The following is a 19,612-nucleotide window of genomic DNA, read 5'->3' on the forward strand; positions in this document are numbered from 1 at the left end:
TTGCAGGATGCAAGAACTTTAAGAAATCATGAACAAGTTCTTGCATCCTGCAAAAGTAAGACAGTAATATAATTTTTCTGGGGGCCAGGTGAAAAAGGGGAAGGTCAGCTTCAACTTTTTTCTCTTTCATTGATGTGTTAATAGTTGGATGCTAATTTTTGACGAATGGAAACATGCCCCTGTAGCAAGGAGTGTCCTCTGTGATGCTGTGGGCGTGACAGCAGTATCACAAGCCAGGGAAATTCTGTCAAGAAAGATTTGTGGTTTTCACATAATTCCTGTTAGAAATAGTAACTCAGAATTTTATAAAGTTAAATTCCCGGGCTGGGGATTTAGCTCAGCAGCATAAGCACTTGCCTTGCAAGCAGGCAGTCGTGAGTTTGATCCCTGGTACCAATAAAAAAAAAAAAAAGTTAAATTCCCGTCTTAGCACACATCATTAAAATTTGAAGACTGGTGCAACTTGAGTATCAAAATAATTAGAGCAGTGAATTACAACCCAATAGTAAGTTATGAGAGTCTACACATTCCTGTTAATGCTAACCATAAATAATCCCATAAAAGAATTAGAAAAGAACGTTCTCAAAGTCAAATGCCAGCTAATGTTTTCTGTATTGATGAGGTTAGAAAATACCTATTTGGCATCCATGATAATTACAACTAATCCAGGCAAGAATCATTAGTGGATACCAAAACTCACAGATTAAGAAACTGAAGAAAAATAGGATATTTTCAAGATCTCAGAGTATTTTCCCATACATTACCCATTACTTACAAAAGTAAAGATAGTCCTTTCACAGCAGAGATGCCTGTAAGACCCATCTTAATCCCGTAACCAAAACTATATTATCTCATCTCAGCAAACTGACACCATGTGTCCCACCTGCTTGTGAAGGACGCACCTTAGGTAGTGAAGTTTCTGCTGAGATGAATAACCTGTGTCTAACTTTGAGAAAAACCCCACACAAACCTAACCTGAGGAACACGCTTTAGAATGACCATTGCCTGGGGCTGGGGGTTTAGCTCAGCGGCATAAGCGCCTGCCTTGCAAGCAGGCAGTCGTGAGTTCGATCCCTGATACCGATAAAAAGGAAAAAGACAAAAAAAAAAAAAAAAATAGAATGACCATTGCCACAGCTTGTATTGAAATGTCCCCAGAGGCCACATGTTAGAAGACCAGGCTGTTGGTTTCTGTGAGGAGACAGGGCCTGAAAACGAGGTGTGGAGGATGAAAAGAAAACCAGAGAAAGACAAAGTTACCGGGTCAGGAGGCAGAGGACAGACAATAGTCTCTAGGACTGAAGCCCCGTTACAATATCCTCTGACTTTTTATTAGAAGTTTGTCTTTTACAAAGAACAGAAGCAAATGTCAGAATGGTAAAGTTCAGATAAGCAGTAACTTAACCATCTTTGGCTGTGTCTGGCCTCCGTGTTTACTGTTCTTTTGGACACAGCAAGGCATCCTGTGCAGCATTCCACTGAGGCTCAAGGTTCTGCATTTATTGCCTGCACCACAGTACATTTGTAAGGTTTCTTCCAGAACAAACAATCATATGGCCTATCATAGCACAAAGTCCCTGGGATGACCAAAGTTTACACTACTTTAAGTTAATCTGTTACCCACAATAGGTTGCAAGCCTACAGTTATTAGGACGTGGTGGGCCCTTTAAGAGGCGGGGCCTCATTGGTGGACATTAGGTGGCCGGTGGCATGCCTTGGTGGTTCATTATCAATTCTGCTTTTCAACAGTGGCACCAGAAGTCTCGATTGATAGACATTCAGTGTCCTTGAGATAATTACTTCTGCTTGGGATAGTCTCAGTCATTTGAAGAGGTATAGGGCAGTGATTGGAGACTGCTGGACATAGTTGAATGCCCTGTTAATAATCTTTTATGTTGGTATTGTCAGTTTTGAAGGGGGTCAGTGATGCAAACTCAGAGCTAACCAATCTTGCTTTGCCAACTTTCAGGCAGATGCTCTCTAGGTGACTGACATACCTATATGTAGACTGAGACTGAGATAGATTTGACCCAGAGATGAAAGGTAATAAAGGATTCAAAATGAAGGTCAGTCCAGGAGTGGTGGTGCATGCCTGTAATGCTGGGACTCTGGGAGACTGAGGTAGGAGGATTGAAAGTTTAAGCCCCGGGGCTGGGAATTTAGCTCAGTGGCATAATGCCTGTCTTGCAAGCAGGCAGTCGTGAGTTTGATCCCTGGTACCGATAAAAAGGAAAAAAGACAAAAAAAGAAAAAAAGAAAGTTTAAGCCCCATTTGAATAATGAAATAAGACTGTCTCAAAGTAACAATAAAAAAGGCTGGGAATGTAGGCAAGTATGGGGCTGGGGGATGTTTGTTCTACCTTTAGTTACTGCTGTGGTTTAGATGTAAAATGTCCCCCCAAAGTCTCATGTGTTTTAGAGATGGGCCCTGGTCAGAAAAGGTGGGTCCCTGGGGTATGAGTGACCTAGAAGGGTGAATTCTTGTTCCCCTCCTCCTTTCCCTTTGCTTCCTGGCCTCCACTGAAGCAAGCAGTTGTCTTCTGCCAGGCCCTTCCACCATGCTGTTTGTGTCCTGGGACTGTCTGAGTGTGTAGGGACTGAATCCTCTGAAAATTCTCAATCTAAATAAACCTGTCCTTTAAGTTGCAGCTGTGACCTCTTTGGACCCAGCAATGGGAAAGTGACTAACAGTTACCTACTGGCATCTGTAGGCTCAAATTACTTTTATTTTTATCAAAAACTGCTTTTAAGGCCCTGAGTGCCTCAAAAGAAAACACAAATTGTGCTCTTAATGAGTAACAGGTTCAGGGTCCAGGAGTGTGTCTGTCCCTGGTGCTCGAGGTGGTCTGGGTTAGACTTCGTGTAAAGCCATGGTTCTGGCAGCCTTCTGTGACCATTATCAAGCACTAATGTGTGGGAGGGAGGTTTCCTTCATGACCTCCCAGCTCTCTGTTAGAATTGAAAGGTGATTCTATTCTGACGGGGATGACTTACCAATGAGTATGCATATACCCATCATTCCGCTCAAGAACTAAACTTGCAGCTGGGGATTTAGCTCAGCAGTGTAAGCACCTGCCTTGCAAGTGCGCAGTCCTGAGTTTGAGTGAGTACCAAAAAAACCACTAACCTTTGCCTCTTCAGTGAAATATTCCTTCGGAGTACACTCCAGGAGACTGAGGACTGCAAGCTTAAGTCCAACCTGGGCAACTAGAGAGACCCTGTCTCAAAATTAAAAATGGAACTTAAAAAGGGCGAAAGGTATGAATCAGTAGAAAGGCCCTGGGTTCAGTCCTCAGTGCACCCCCCATATCTGTCTATCATGTCTATCCATCTGTTTATCTGTCATCTATCTTCAGTATTCTTTTCTAGCTGTCTTTACTTTTAGAGGGAGCCACGTTGGTAATTTGGTATTTATTACTTACCTGTAAACGCATGCTTTATTACACACACCTCGGTGATTTTGTTCACTCTCATGACTGCACCGACTACTAATGAACACTAGGACTCCCTAATCTGTTGAGTCTCACTATTTTTCGAGGGCTCAGGCCCTTATATCCAGGTCCATCACTTCACATCCAGTATGTTACAAACTAAATATTCATGTTTGAGTTGTTTCTTCTTTGTATTACCCATAGCTGAGTAAAACGCAGAACAAGGAGACATGGGTGACTTTTTTCTTACTCTCTTAGCTTGTGGTGGTCAAGATTGTCAACACTGAAGCAGTGCCCTCCGCTCAGAACTCTCCCATAACTTCTTACCTGACTCAGATTAAAAGCCAGAGTGCTTTGAATGACCAGGACGTGTTATGAAATTGTTATCAATACTTTATTGTTCCCTCAGCCCCCAAATCAGGGTATTTTCCCATTCTGTGTTGCAAAACCAAATGCCTGTTTCAATGCTCAGGTTTCTTCAAAGCCAACAGTGCAGAGGTAGGAGCCTCACCCACACATCAACTTCTCAGCTCACTTAGGGAGAGAAGTTACAGAGTGGCAGAAACGAGGACAGGGGATAGGCAAACAAGAAGAGGGGGGGATCCAGGCCCTTTCCTCAAAAGGCAGGAAGTTCTCAATGTGACTGCTCCTTGGTGCTCGTGGTGTTTCATTTAGCATGAAAATCAGACTGTAATGAAGTTAGAGATACTCTGGAAGGCACCCTAGCAGCCATCAAATCCAACTGATTTGGGCTAGCCAATCTGAAGAGGAACTTTCGTCCTTCTGAGATCTTGTCCTCAAAGATTAATAAAATTGGAAGTGGGTAGAAATCCAGCAAGTTCAAGTAGCCAGTACCCTGGGTAACAAAATAATACAGTATTGCTGGGCATGGTGATGCATGCCTATAATCCCAGCATTGGGAGGCTGAGGCAGGAGGACTGATAGAAGTTTGAGGCCACTGTGGGCTACATAGTGAGTTCAAGGCCAGCTGTACTACATAGTAAGACCCTGCCTCAAAAACAAAAGAAATACAAAACCCAACAAACCAAAATAACATTGTTATTTAAGTCAGATTTATGGTAGCCAATTTTGGAATTGTCTTCTAGAAACAGCACAATTATATGAAAGCATTAGTCACAAAATGTTTCTGAGGAAAGGACAGATTCACTGTAGGAAATGTAGCTATTTCTTACTGTGTTATGGCCTAAAACATCCATTTTGCTTATTGTTTAGCAAAATGGTATCACATGTGTCAAGACAAAATTACAATGCATTTAAATATTTTCCAGCCAAGTATGGTGGCACACACCTGTAATCCCAGCACTTGGAAGGCTGAAGCAGCAGAACTGCTGCGAGTTCAAGGTTAGCCTGGGTGACACAGTTGGTTCAAGGCCAGCCTGAACTTCATAAGAAGACCTTGTCTCAAAAAAACAAAATAAAATGCCAGTAACCCCAGAGGATTATCGGGAGTTCCAGACCAGCCTCGGCTACAAAGTGAGCTCAAGGCCAGCCTGAACTGCATAGCAGACCCTATCTCAAAAAGACAAAAACAAAAAACAAGAAAGATTTTCATTGGCTTTTTGTACAGAGCAATAATGAAACAAACATCTGACAACTGGCAGATTCCCAGAAGAAGCTGCAAGATCAGAGTTGTAAAGTAAAAGTATACTCCATGTAAGTACTGAGGTGGCCACAGGGTGAACGGGGAGCACAGCTTAGCAGGAGGTTTGGTGTTGAAGGTTTTAATTTTTTTTTTTTTTTTTGGTACCAGAGATCGAACGCACGACCATGGGCTTGTAAGGTAGGTGCTTATGCTGCTGAGCTAAATCCCCAGGCCCCAAAAGTGGGTCTCGCTATGCAGTTCAGGCTGGCCTTGAGCTCACTTTGTAGCCCAGGCTAGTCTGGAACTGGCAAGGATCCTCCCACCTCAGCCTCCTGAGTGCTGGGATTACAGGCATGAGCCACCATGCCTGCCCACCCCCCAAGGTTTTAATTAAAAGTATCCGGGTTTGAGACAGGGTTGAGGGATTGACTTGATTTTACTCTTGCCAGTGAGTGGCTTGACTGCCTCTCCACTGATGTAGTTTTTGACCTTATGTGGCCCTTGGAGGAACTGTCATGGTGCCCAAAGGCCACAGGGGAAGGGACACAAAACTGCATAGCTCAGGACGGGGTAATCAGGGCTGGGCTCAGCCAAGGCTTGCTGAGGACCACAGGATCCACGCCCAGAAACTTAATGTGTATAAATGGGTTAGCTGCTTTTTCTTTTTAGACCAGGTTATCCTGGTCCTGGGTTAAACTGTAACTCAGAAGTAGATCCAGCCTGAAAAGTGGGCTCCAAGGTGGCTTCCCCTTTTTCTTCGCCAGCCATCTCTTTGCTCCCCCACTATATCAGTTTTACAGACAAAAAAGTGCTAAAGAAAGTTACTTTCTTTATAAGGCAGACTGAAACAACAGTAGAATAGCAAGCAGTTGGTTAACAACAGTTTACTTGAGGTTAGTGGGTAAAACATACTGGCTAACACAGAAGAGTATTTGTTATGTCAACAGCATCTGTCCTGTTTGGGAAGTTTCACTACTTCTCTCTCAACTTCTCAGAAGGTCAAAAAACATCTATTTGGTGACATGGACCTTTAGTGTGGGTGACTGTGATTCTTAGTCTGGTCTGCTGAGGCCAGTGCAGGAGCTCTGGCCCCGGGTGGGTGCTTTCCATTTGCGATCACTCATGGATAACGCTCAAAGGTCACTGCTTTTGAGGTTTGATTCAACAGCCCTGTTGCAGGGTGATGAGCTGACAACTTCAACGTAGCAGCAGCATGACTGGTGACAGAATCTACAAAGGAAAATCTTTATGATACATTTGTAAAATTTAGACTTGGAAAACAGTTTTGTAAACTATTTTTTCCTGCTGTTTAATAGCCCACAGAGAAAGATATGGCCCACACATTCTCCTTTCACCCTGACTTATCATCCCCCAAGGAGAATCTTTCTCCTGTTCCTTCCATCTCACTGTTTTAGGCCAAAACAAAATGTATGAGGGGAAAAGAGAAGCCCAAGGACAAGGGCAGAAGAGAGATGAGACGAGAAAATGTGCAGACTTAGACACTGATAAAATTGGAGAATCATAAACACACCAAGATTAATAGTCATTTTGCTACTAACATTTTAACTGAATTTTAGGTAAAGATGGTAACTTATGAACAAGTTTTCATTCCTGATTAAAACAAAAAAATACTCAGCATTATTTAAAAAATTTCCCCTCTAAACCAATAAGTAACATTAAAATTATGGGATAAAGAACTGGGTGTGGCTGAACACAGCTATAATGCCAGCACTGGGGAGGCTGAGGCAGGAGGATCATCACAAGTTTGAAATTAGTTGGGGCTACAATAGTGAGTTCAGGGCTAGCTTGAACTACACAGTAACCTCCTGCCTCAAAATAAAAAAAGTAGGGGCTGGGGATTTAGCTCAGAGGCATAAGCACCTGCCTTGCAGGCAGGTGGTTGTGAGTTCAATCCCTAGTACCAGAAAAAAGAAAAAAATAAAAAAAGTAATAAAGATGTGGGTGATAATTATTCCATTAATGACCCCAAGGAGTCAGATTTTTCAGTGTCCACATTCTTTTAAGTCAAAAGAAATAAATAGGCAAGACACAAGGAAAATCATAATTTTAAACTTTTAAGAAGACAGTAACTTTAGGAAACAAAGTTATCCAAGGTTCTGTATGTCTTACTACATACTTTACTCCATAGGGTTGTTTATACTTCCAGGATTTTTTTCCCCATGCCTGTCACACTTAAATGCCTTATAGACACACCAAGTCCATAAATTACCCTATTATAGGGTAAAGGGCAGCAACATGACCTTAAGATGAAAAAAGATTTAAGCGGTTCAAAGAATGTTTTTAGGCAAACGTTTTAGATTACTAAAGGTGCCCCCAGGAACATGTATGTATCATCAAATCCCAGGCCACAGCACAGCTCTCCAAGAGCTTTCATTTTAAATATATACTCTTACTCTGCATGATAAAGTCTCACTGAGATGTCCTGAAAACCCCTTTCTGTGACAAGAGCCAAGAACCTACCAGGTGGATTGAGGCACTTTTTTTTGGGGGGGGGGGTATCAGGCATATTCCTTAGTCCCAACACTCTTAGGAAGCTGAGGCAGGAAGCTTACAAGTTTGGGCCTATTTTGGGCAGCTGAGCAAGGTTCTCTCATAAAACATTTACAAAGGGCTGGGGATACAGCTAAGTGTGAGCTTGGATTCAACCCCAAGTATTTTATCACCAAAAACAAAACAACACCCCCTCCCCACACACTATCTACTACTAGTAGGTGGGAAATTCTTATCTCTTTGTGAGAGCTCCTATCTGGTGAGTTTCTTCCCACACTGACTTTGGGTTTAACCTACCAGCTTTTTTTTTGTACCAAGGATCAACTCACAACCTAGCGCTCCCCAACCCTAGCCTCCTACCTTTTGAAATCATCTACTTCCACCCAATTCATTGTAGAGCCACTTAGGTGGGAAGCGCCTTTCCACTTCCGGCTGTGCCTAGAACTGGATTTGTATAGCAGCAAACCTGGCTCCTTCATCCTTTATTCATGTACCTCAGTGAAGCCTTTCCTGTCTACTCTCAAACCTCAAATTCTTTGGTTGCACTAGCCTCCTTGAAAGCAATGATCTTCCTCTGAAGTACGTAAATTTATTGATGAGTGGCTCTTTCCTTTTTCCTGAGATGAGCTTACACCTGGCAAAATCATCTGGGGAGTAGGTTTTTGGCTAAGGGTTTTTTTTTTTTTTTTACAGATCTGGAAATACTTGTGTATTTTACACTGTAAACCTAAAACTGTCTGTCCCTGGACATGTAAACTCATCATACAGGTACTTTTATTTTACATTGTTGTAACCCCAGTCTAACACACAGATATTTAAAAATAACCTAAGCAATGAATCAATCCCGATTTGCAAATAACAAAGAGTGACAAATCAGACAACTTGCTTAAGCTCAGAGGCTACGATTAGCTTAACTAGACTCCAATGTAAGTCTGCCTCCCGCACGCACCACAGTATTTTTTTTTCTAGCTTCTTTTTCTTCTCTATTGTACTTGCACCTTATCCCACTGATGGCAACCAGGAGAGAGGCAGTATTTAGGGGTTGCTTCCAGTATTCGTCCAGTGGGAATCAGAATTGAATTCCCTTTGTGACTCGGATCTTTCGTACAGTATGACACATTTAACCGTGGACTCTCAATTATACTCCCTTGTACAAAACAGATTTGCACCAACCAAATCACTTTAAGGTCCTTTAATGTCAAATTTTTTTTTTTTTTTAAATCGGTACCGGGGATCGAACTCACGACCGCCTGCTTGTAAGGCTGGTGCTTATGCCACTGAGCTAAATCCCCAGCCCCTAATGTCAAATTTTAAGGTCCACGAAAGGATGAGTCACAGTTTTGCCTCACCCTTTAGGAGCTGGAACCCCTCCTGGCCCAGTGGCTCCTCTCGGCCGCAGGCGCTCCCTCCTCTGCCTCCCATTCCGTGCTCCTACAGTGGCTGGAAACACCGAGAGGCAGCGCCGTCTCAGCCTACATCAAGTCGGATCCCGAAAGCAGGAGCTAGGAAAATGCTGCCGAATGTCGTCCTCTCCCTTGCTCCAAACGCGCCAGGTCAAAGCCTCAACATTCATTTCGAGGTCACCTGCGTTTCCTCAACTCCACCGTAGTCCACGCGGCAGCCCCAAGCCAGCACTGCACCACGCCGCACCAAGCCTCACTCCACCGTGGTTTCCTCAACCTTCCGCCCGCGCCCCGGAAGTGACGACAGTGCGCGTCACGTGCGCGCCCTCGCGGCTCGGGGGGCGGGGCGTGAGAGGGAGGCGGGGGCGAGGGCGGGGTGGAGACGCGCGGAGCCCATACCCACTGACGCTGCGCGGGGAGAGCGGCTGTCCCGACGCCGGAGGAGCCGCGGGCGAGGTTCGGAGCGCCCGGGCCGGGGCCGAGGGGGCGCGGGTCTCATCCAAGGTGCGGGGCGGTGGCGTGCTGGCCGGGGACTGCTGGGTCATCCGTCGGCGCCGTTCACCTGACGGGGCGCGTCGCGTTGGGGCCGCTGCCGCCCTGGTCCCACGCGCGGGCCGGGCCCGGGCCGTCGCCAGCTCGCTGAGCCGTGTCTGTGCTCAGCGTGGCTTTCCCACGGAAGCCCCCCTCTCCACCCTGTCCCGAGTCCGCGGGGACACCTGTGGGTCGGCAGGCGCGGTGCGCCCGGACCCCCCGCGAACGCCCCCAGATCGGGTCAGGGTGGAGGCGCGGGGCTGTGGCGGGGCGCCCAGACTTCTCCATTCCGCGTTCTCCAGGGGGACTGGAGCGTCCCGGAGCAGGGAAGGTGTTCGTGGCCCGGTGATGGAAGGCGAAGGTGTGGGGCCGGGACTGCGCTTCCGAAGCGTCTTGGAAGAGTGCCCAGGGAATGCCCATCGCGGAAGTTGGGTAGAGAAAAGGAAGAACTCGGACGCCCAGGAGAGCGGGTCATGGACAGCTGGCAGTGTCTCAGAGCCGGTGACCAGTCTTTGCGGTTAGGAAGGGTGTCAGGGGATGCGGCAGGCTCCTTTTGCCTGAGATGAGTTTACACCTGGCGAAATCACCTTAGGGAGTAGGTTTTTGGCTAAGGGATTTTCTTTTTTAACAGATCTGGAAATACTTGTGTTACACTGTAAACTTAAAACTACTTTAAAAAAAGACCTGATGAAGACCGTGCCAAAAAAAGTTTGTTGGAATTTCAAGCAGATTCGATTATATTGCACCATCTATTTAATGTGACTCTAAGCCTGATGCTTGCTAGGCAAGCTTTCTACCCCTGAGCTACACCAGCCTCCTTCAGACTTTTAAGAGTTACTGATTGTTAGGCATGCAGAGGGTTAGGAAAAGTTCAGATGTTTACTGACCTTGGAGACAGTCGTATTTCTGCTTTCTAGAAGATAGCCAGTTCAGGAAAGCAGATAGTAGAGGTTCTTATAAACGTGATAAGCTCCATGTGCTTTGATAGGGCTTGAGCCTTGGGACACTACCGCCTTCCTTTTGGGTGTGGAGTGAGGAAAAGGGATGGAGGAATATTTTCTGGAAGGGTTTTGAAGAATGAGTAACATTCAGAGTAACCCAAGGCGTGAGGGGATTTTGGAAGAAGGTGAGACTGTAAGAAAGAACTCCTGTACAAGACAGAGATGCAGGACCTTAGACTTTGCTGTCTTGGTGACAGAATCAGGAAAAGATTTTAAGCAAGGTTACGTTATGTTTTAAATGAAATTATTTGTTTACTTACTAGTTGTTTGAGACAGGGTCTGGCTACACAGTCCTGGGTAGCCTTGAACTCATTATACAGCCCAGACTGACTTTGAACTTGCCAACCTCTTTCCTAAGCCTCTGGAGTGCTGGAATTAGGGGCTTGTGCCATCAAGCCCAACTGCAGTGAAACTAGGTAGCTTCCATGGTCAGGATGCTGTGTGGCTGATAAGGATAGAACCCAATATTAGCGTTTTATTATGGATTATCTTATATTTTAATATTTTCTGTTCATTAAATTTTTGAATTGAGTACTCATTTGCTAGTTATTTCTTTGTGTAAAGGTGCCTTCTTATATTTTAATATTTTCTGTTCATTAAATTTTTGAATTGAGTACTCATTTGCTAATTATTTCTTTGTGTAAAGGTGTCTGCCTAGCTCATCTGTAAACCTCTATGGACAAAATTTCTGCTTTTCTATCTTTTAGTCTCAATCTAATTCTGGCATTCTCAGGTGTTCAAGTACCTGTCAACTTGAGAATAATTAATGTATTTCTTTGATTCAGGCGTTAATTTTCAATGAAAAAATTTGCTAGCAATATAAAGAACTAAGATCCTATTTCATTTACTTGTGTCAATGTTTAGTTAGAGATGTAGAATTTCAGTCTTAATTGTAAGTTTAATTTTTGCCACTTTGTTGGGTGGTACTGAGGACTGAACCCAGTACCTTTACACTGAGTTATACTCTCAGCCCTTTAGTTTTTCTTTCGAGACAGGATGTGGTTAAGTTGCCCAGATTGGGCTTGAATTTGTGATCTTCCTGCCTCAGCCTCAGAGTGCTGGGGTTACTGGTATGTGCCTTTATTGCTGGGTGTCACATGGTGTTCATTGACTGTGATGCAAGCATCTCTAGCAAAGAAGGAGATTCCTGTGTAACTTAACACCTGACCCATAATAGAAATGCTACAAAGTGGCTTCTTAACCCATTGATAAAGTTATCACAGTAAAAGGTGGGGTTTCACAGTATGTAGAGGCACATTGAAAGTCTTCTCTATGTGCTCATTTTTGTCAGACAGCACTGTAGAGGCATTATGCATGTTATTTCATATGGCTGAAATGCCATGAATTGTTAAACATGGGAAACAGCAGTTGACTTCTCTTTTATCTCAGTAAAGATTATTTAACTACACTTTTATTTGTTTGATGTTTGTATGAAGTTTCTAGAGTGCTTTCTTTAAGACAAGGCTGTATTTGTTTATTTATTTCCTTTTGGTACCAGAGTTCAAACTCAAGGTCTTGCTTTGTGCTGCTGAATTGTGTCAGCACTGAGCTACTTCCCTGTCCCTGAGTCTTGAGTTTGTTTTTGCCCCAAATGACAGGAAGGCGTTTGCTTACCGTTCCTGAAGCAGGAGTCCAGATTTTGTGCTGTTGTACCTTCAGGAATAGTGTTAGCATTGTGCCACACACAGGATAATAGAAGGAGCATACAAAAATTCCGTGAACTGCTTTGGAAGCCAGTCTGTTCAATTCCTGTTCATTATAAATGTGCAGTTACAATTGCATTCATGGTGACTTGGTTTGTATTTTAAAATTAAAAATGACTTTTGGGGATATTTATATAAGGACATATTTATAGTTTTCTGTGTGCTTGCAAACATAAAAAAATGAAAGTTTTGTTTTTGTAGTTCGTAAATAATATGTCATTGTTGGAGAATTTTAAAAAAATATTGGCTAAAAAGTTTTTTTTTTGGAAGCACTTTGGAGCACATTTTAAAAATACCTTCAAAAATGGAACCTATAAAATGTTTATTAATGAACACAAAGTCTTATTAGGCCATAATTTTTTTCAAGTGGAGCATATTACTTGTACCACATCTTGTTCATAATGGCTTACAAAGATAAGCACGAGGGTGACATACAGAGATAAGTGGGTGGTAAGTTCAGGACTGGGGGAAATGAAGGCAGAAGTGAGGATGAGTCTGTACACAAAGTACGGGGACTGAAGTTTAAGTATTTGTAAGAGGGCCATGGATTTGGCTTTGCTTTTTAATAGTTCAGAGAGAAATGTAATCATTTACATGGTTCAGTGATCCTCAGGGAAAAGTTGCCAGTTCCTCTTCTGAGTTCCCAGACTCCTGTCGGGAGACATTCCTTAGCTACAACTTTAAGAACACAGCACCCACTTCAAAAGACCAGGCTATTTTCGTAAACTCTGCCTTGCCTCGTTATACAGGTTGGTGACATAACATGAGAACATAATTCAGTATCAGCAATTTTGTGTGGCAAAATGACCCAATCCAAGCATTTAGATGTTCAGTGTGTTTAAAAGAAAAGATCTGTTTTAGATTAGGTGGCTTGAGCACTCTTCCAACTGCTGTACCATCCATATAAATATTTTGTTTCTCATTGGAGCTTCTGTATTGAATTTATCAGCAGTTGGAGTTGGTGTTTTCTGACAAGTCCTTTACGTGTCTCTCTTTCGTGTTGCTGTCTGGTCACAGAGCCATATGCTTTAGCAGGCATGTTTATCATGGGGTGTGTGAACATGGAAGAGGCGCCCGGGATTCCTCTGAATGAAAGCTGTATCACCTCCACGCACAGATGGGCTGAGGGGTACAGACAGCAGACCTTCCAGAAGCAAGGATTTGGAATCTTGAGAAGCCCAGCAGTACAATTCTTTTTTTTTTTTTTGGTCTTTTTGAGACAGGTCTCACTATACAGTTCAGGTTGGACTTAGGCTCACTTTGTAGCCCAGGCTAGCCTCGAACTCACGATCTTGCCTCAGCCTCCCAAGTGCTAGGAGGATTAGAGGCATGTACCACTACGCCCATCTCTATAATTAATTTTTTTTTTTTTCATTTTTGTCGGTAGCAGGGATTGAACTCATGACCGCCTGCTTGCAAGGCAGGTACTTACGCCGCTGAGCTAAATCCCCAGCCCCTGTAATTCATTTTTAAGATGGGACCAGGTCTATTCATTATAGATGAAATGTCCAGTATGTTACTATATCCATATTTTGCTCAAACTAAAGAGTTGCTCTTTCAAGTAATTAATTATAGGTCACATTTATTCATTGTAGCGTGGGCCATGTGCTAATAGAGACAGTTGTTCATCCTTCCTGGTAAACAGTGGGCAGGGCTGACCTTGCTTAAATATAGTTAGGTAATGTTGTGTTCCTTAATTGCATTTCCACAGAACTTTGACATTGTGTATTAAATGCATTCCTGAAAAAGGAGTTGGGCTAGTGACCAAAGCTTTGTTTTATTTATTTATTTTTATCTTTTGAGATAGGGTTTCATTATGCAGTTCAGGCTGGCCTTGAACTCACTTTATAGCCCAGGCTGGCTTCAAACTCACAGTGGTCCTCCTGCCTCAGCCTTGAAAGTGCTGGGATCACAGGTATGCGCCACCACACCTGGCCCAAAGCTTTACATAGAATATTATTAGGCAAATGGAATAGATTGACTAAAATTCATTCTAGACGCTGGGGATGTAGCATACGCAGTGCTCCTGTTTTGAATCCCAGCAGCCCTTTAAAAAATTCATCATGGTCAGTATTTCATGAAAAAAATGCTTGGCTCCTATTTAGCAAATTGGATTATATTTTTATTTGTGTAAATTTGTCAGCCATTTCATTTGGGGTTCTGGTATGATAAGTGTGTATTTTGTTGTTTGTATGTGTGTGTGAAACAGAGTTTCACTGTGTAGTTCAGGCTGGCCTTGAACTCACTGTGTAGCCAGGCTGGCCTTGAATTTCTGGCGATCCTCCTCTCTTGGCCTCCAGAGTACTGTGATTACAGACATGTACCCCCAACACCTGGCTAAGTCTATGGGTTTTATCTAGGGTTTTAAATGTATAGTCATGAATGGATACCTCTTTATACTATTATTTATTATTTTATCAGAAATAATCAGATGACAAAGTGGTTTCATATCCATGTGCTAACTGCTGATGCTTCTGCAAAACCTGGTCATGATATTACTTAGTCCAGGAATTACAGCAGAAACAGTACTGAAATTGCACATTGAAGGCCTTTAGACATTGGCTATATTAAGCAGATACCGCTTTCTCCTAAGAGCCCACTGGTCCTTGCATGTATTTGGGACCAGATTCTAGAGAGATTTTATGTTACACTTTTTTTTTTTTTTGGATGGTAGTAGTGCTGAGGATTGAACGTTGAGCCTCAGAGCTACAGCCCCAGTCTTTCTTATTTTTAAAGATAATGTCTCACCCAGTCTCTGTTTCACTGGACTCAAACTTGTAATTTTCCTACCTCAGCCTCTGGGATGCTGGGATTACCAGCATGTGCCATCACTTTTTATTACTCACTTGTGGGATATAGGGTCTTTCCTTACAGAAGAGGTTTTGCCTTTTCATTACTTAGGTTAACAAATACATATTTCTCAAGTATTATTCTATATACTATAAATACATAATATATGTTAATATTTTATACATGTACGTGCGTGTACACATAAAACCTTGCCTGAGAAATGTTTAGTTTTAAAATTAAAGCTCTCAGAGTCTGACACAGAAATTAATCAGCAGGTTGGATTTCAGGTCTGAACAGTAGCAGCCTCAAACCCAGCCCAGAATGGTGGTAGTGGCACCTCTGCCACATGGCTAGGTGGGGTGCAGTGACTGCAGTTATATTCTTTAGTGACTGCTTTACCTGTGCAGTATTTGAGTTTTGTTTTGGGGTTGGAACCCAGGATCTGGCATGTGCTAGGCAAATGCTCTGGCAGCTCCCAAACTATTTTCTGTATGCATTCCAGAACTCACTGTAAGGTAAATACTGTCTGTGACTTTCATAGCATGTCATAGCAGTCCAGTATTTGTACTTTGTGGTATTGTGTACTTCTTCCTTGAATCTCAGGGCGCCACAGGCTATTGATAAAACAATTCTTAGTGCCCAGTGATGGGTAATTTCTAGCCATTTGGCTCACATTAAATTTTTGTTTTCTGAGACGCGGTCTTGCTATGTAGTTCACAATGACCTTAAACTAGGTGTAACCCAGTCTGGCTCAAATTTGTGATGCTCCTTCTGCCTCAGTCTCCCTGAGTGCTGGGATTATAAGTGTGCTCCACCATGCCTGACAACACATTAGAATTTTTATATCTTCCTGGTGGATTAACTCTGCTACCTTTACTCTCTCTCTCTCTGTTGCCTTTAACCTCTGGGTGTGCTTTTTGCCTGGAAGTCTACTTTGTATGATGAGAGTGTAGCTTTCTTTTGATAAATGTTGCCTATAGTAGGTCTTCCATTCTTAAACTTTCAAACCTTCTTTGTCCTAGAAAGCATTGTGAAGTTGAATTTAGTTTTGGTTTTTTTCTTTTAGTCTGGCATTTTCAGAATTAAATTAGAATATCTAGTTCACTTGCTTTTAATATAATTGTTGCTATAAATGGCTTGTCTGTCAGGTTTTTTTTTTTCTGTTTTTAAGTTTTTTTTTTTTTTTTTTTTTTTGGTTGCCAGGCAGACACTTACAACCACTGAGCCAAATCCCTGGCCCTTGTTAGTTTTTTTTCTGTACAAACCTGGGGCTCAAACCCAAGGTCTCATTCTAGGCAAAGGCTCGACCACTGAGCTCTTCATCCCCAACCCAAGTTTTTTTTTTTCCTCTCACTCTCTCACTCTCTTGCTCTCCTGTGTTCTTCCTCCCTCCAAGTGCTCTGCCATTCAGGTATGTGCCAGTCTTTTGTTTAATTTTAAAATGGGGTCTTGATAAGTTACTCAGGGTGTGGCCTCTAGCCCCTAAGCATCTTTCTGAATGCCAGACGGCATGATGCAGGTCTTTTTCAGAGAGGCAAGTGCCGTTCCTTGGCTTGTTAGGTACAGTGGGACCAGTCACCCAGTACTGTCCGGGGCTGCGCTGCATGGGTGAGGGCATGTCGCCGGTTTGATCAGGCCCTGTTTCCCCTTCACTTGCCTTACTCTTAGCAAGCACAGGTCCAAGCACTCAGTCTGGTGGGCTCATAGGGGCTCCTACCTGCTTCATTTTATGCTGTCCTTAAAATGTTACTGCTTGATCTTTAGATTTGTCATGAAACCCTCCCTGCACAGCTGCAGAGATTGGATAAATGCCTTCAGGTGAAAACCAGCGTTGTGATGGGCCTCTTAATCCATGCCTCTTTACCTGGGGTCCTAAAGTCTCGATTTTCATTTCTTCCAAAAACTTTCATAGTTCTTCTTCTTCAGCAGAGTCCAGGTTCTTAGTCTTTTGCCCTTGTATCAGCAAATGTACTTGGGAAAAAGTGGCTGCAACAGTGTCATGTAATTTCTCTACGGTTCCTCTTTTTCCAGGCTATTCTAGACGCTTTTAATGGTGCTTGCTTCTGTGGCTCTGTGATGCCTTTGAACATTGATTTTTAAAATGTGTCTGGCTTTCCTGGGTCTCAGCAGACACATTGGTCTGGCACAGCTCCTCTGTCCTTTTGGAAAAGTGAGTCTCCTACTAGAAATGAAGTCAGGAGAAGGGAATCTTCGCATAGCTATTTTGTTTTTTGCTTTGTAGTACTGGGGATCGAACCCAGAGCCTCAAGTGTACTAGGCAGAGGGGGTGCACTGAGTGCACCCCAGTCCACTGCTACCTTCCCTGAGCCCTGTGAGTGGATTAGAGGTAGAAGGAAAGAAAACTTTGTCTCCACATTTGATTTGCCAGTGTTCTAAATTAACCCTTTAGGGAACTCAGGAACCATCTCTTGAGTGCCCGCTCTTCCTAGCTTTGTGCCGAGTGCTCCTGAACATGGAGTGGACATGGAGGCCATGCACTATCATAGACCTCGAGCATGACAGGAGATGTTTGTGAGCACTGTGGGAACTGGAGAGGATGTGTTCTGTCAACAGGAAACACAGGTGTTTCCATGTTATCTACAGACTGGGGCTTGAAGGAGGGCAGAGAGCATGCAGGCATGTTCGCAGGCATGTTCATGAGTGTTGTCTGTTCATTAGCAATAGAAGCCGCCTTTGAGAATCCCAGGGGTGCTTTCATGGCTGGACCACAGCATAAACCAGGACTCTGACCTCATGTGTATATGGTATGTGATGGCCCTATTCATGAAGAATAAGCCATGCTCTGAATCCATAGCGTTATGTCAAATGGTGGAAAATTTGTTTCTTTTAACTGTTTATAGAATTTACAATTCTTAGTGGATGGTATATTATTTTTCTAGGGTTGCCATAACAAATTACTGTAAACTATATGGCTCAAGATTTCAGAAGGGCATTTTTTTGTTTTGTTTTGTTTAACCAGGAATCAAGCTCACAACCTTGTGCTTGCCACGCAGGCACTTGTACCACTGAACTAAATCCCTAGCCCTTTTATTCTTTTTCTTTCTTTCTTTTTCTTTTCTTTTCTTTTCTTTTCTTTTCAGAAGGGTGCTCTTTTGTACTTCTACAGGCTGAGGTTTCTGCAGAGCCTCTGTGTGAAGACACTAGTGAGGGGGTAGCTGGCATTTGGGGTCCCTTGGTTACAGTCCAGTGTCAGTTCCTGTGAGCCCCTGGCCATCCCTGTATGTTGTACTGCATGCTTCCTGTGGCCCTCCTAGTAGGACACTGGTCATTGGACGTGGAGTTCTTTATCCCCAAAACCTTATTTAGATATATGATCCTATTTGCAGATAATGGGATTACCTTTGTGGGGCATGGGGAGAACATGATTCTAAACTACCCTTGTGGGGCAGGGGGAGAACATGATTCTAAACTACCCTTGTGGGGCAGGAGGGGAACATGAGTCAGCTCAGAACAGATGGATTGCTTTTGATAGTTTCTGCAGTTTAATTGGCTTATATTTTCATTATCATTTTGAATTTTTTTTGGTCTCTTGCAACAGGGTTTCATTATGCAGTTCAGGCTGGCCTCACACTAACTTTGTAACCCAGACTGGCTTGGAACTCACAGTAGTCCTGTTGCTTCAGCCTCCCAAGTGCTGGGAATACAGGTATACGCCACCATGTCCAGCAGTTCACTTTCTTTCTTTCTTTTTTGGTTACTGGGAATCAAACTCAGGGCTTCATGCTTGCCAGGCAGGCACTTGTGCTGCTGACCTGTATCCTTGGCCCTCAGCAACTATTTTCTGACTAGCATTTAAGGAAAATTATATTTTGTTTAAGCTTGCAGTTTATGGAATGAGTTATGTCATCTTATGAATCTATTTAATAGAAAATTTTCTGAACCAGTAACTCAAATTTCAAGTGTCTTATAGATCGTGCAGTTTTTATCTTGATTATATCATCTGTATTGCCATTTTTAGGTTCAGTTTCTCAAATAATTTATGGAACTTAGTTTTTTATGTCTAGTAATGAGTATTCTGATGATTATAAGTAATACAGATTTTAATTTAGTGATAGTCTTTAATTTAATGGTAGTACATTTTCTGGTCCAGTTTAGTAGAAAGTAATTTTACATATGTATCTTAGGTTTTAGCTACAAGGCCCTTTTCAGAAGCTCAAAACATAATAAAATATTTATTTGGTTCTGCCCTCAAATGAATGTGAGTAAATTCACTTTCAATTCAAGCAGTTGCCTTTGTATTGCTCTTCACTCTGTGGGTGTGTGGGTGTGAGCGTGTGACACTGCTGAGCCCTAGCACATAGTGAAGGGTGAACTGGCTGCAGCAAAACTATAACTGAGATGTAACTGAAAAAAAGCAACTCAAAACAACAAGCTTTCATGGTAAAGACTGCTTCATATGTTGGTGTGTTGTTACACTAGGTGGTATTGAGAGGAATAAGTTTGGGTTAGATACTTAGGGAATAAGTTGACCATTTGGGGAATCTGCAAAAGAGGCTTTGAAGGGAGAAAGCAGGCTGGAGCCGCCAGATTATTTTGTGTGTGACTTTGAGCTGGTAGCCTGGTGAGTGGCACGCTCTGATTAGAGTTGTTCTGTGAGGAGGGTGCCAGTGAGTACAAC

General features: G+C 43.0%; 1 protein-coding gene and 1 long non-coding RNA gene across 9 annotated transcripts in view; one reads left to right on the top strand and one right to left on the bottom strand.

Moving 5' to 3' along the window:
* The window catches only part of LOC100733670 (BTB/POZ domain-containing protein KCTD7), a 96,441-nt gene that overhangs the window by 20,606 nt on the left and 56,223 nt on the right, over positions 1-19,612 (top strand). Inside the window, exon 1 of one of the 8 annotated variants that reach the window (XM_005001943.4) lies at positions 9,296-9,404. The exons of 4 other annotated variants lie outside the window; for them this stretch is intronic. The gene's annotated coding sequence lies outside the window, so the exon portion shown is untranslated. Of the gene's footprint in view, positions 1-9,295; positions 9,453-19,612 lie in introns of those variants that run through there. 3 more of the 8 variants (XM_013148260.3, XM_005001944.4, XM_013148261.3) reach the window with 3 other exon arrangements.
* LOC106026757 (uncharacterized) lies at positions 5,844-9,152 on the bottom strand. The gene is made up of 2 exons (XR_001200344.3): positions 8,895-9,152; positions 5,844-6,264 (listed from the first exon to the last, which is right to left on the bottom strand). It is a non-coding gene; the product is annotated as an uncharacterized LOC106026757 (long non-coding RNA).

This window comes from Cavia porcellus, unplaced genomic scaffold, assembly GCF_034190915.1.
Source record: "Cavia porcellus strain 051 isolate PalLab524CR breed Dunkin Hartley unplaced genomic scaffold, mCavPor4.1 scaffold_23, whole genome shotgun sequence".
Classification (NCBI taxonomy): domain Eukaryota; kingdom Metazoa; phylum Chordata; class Mammalia; order Rodentia; family Caviidae; genus Cavia; species Cavia porcellus.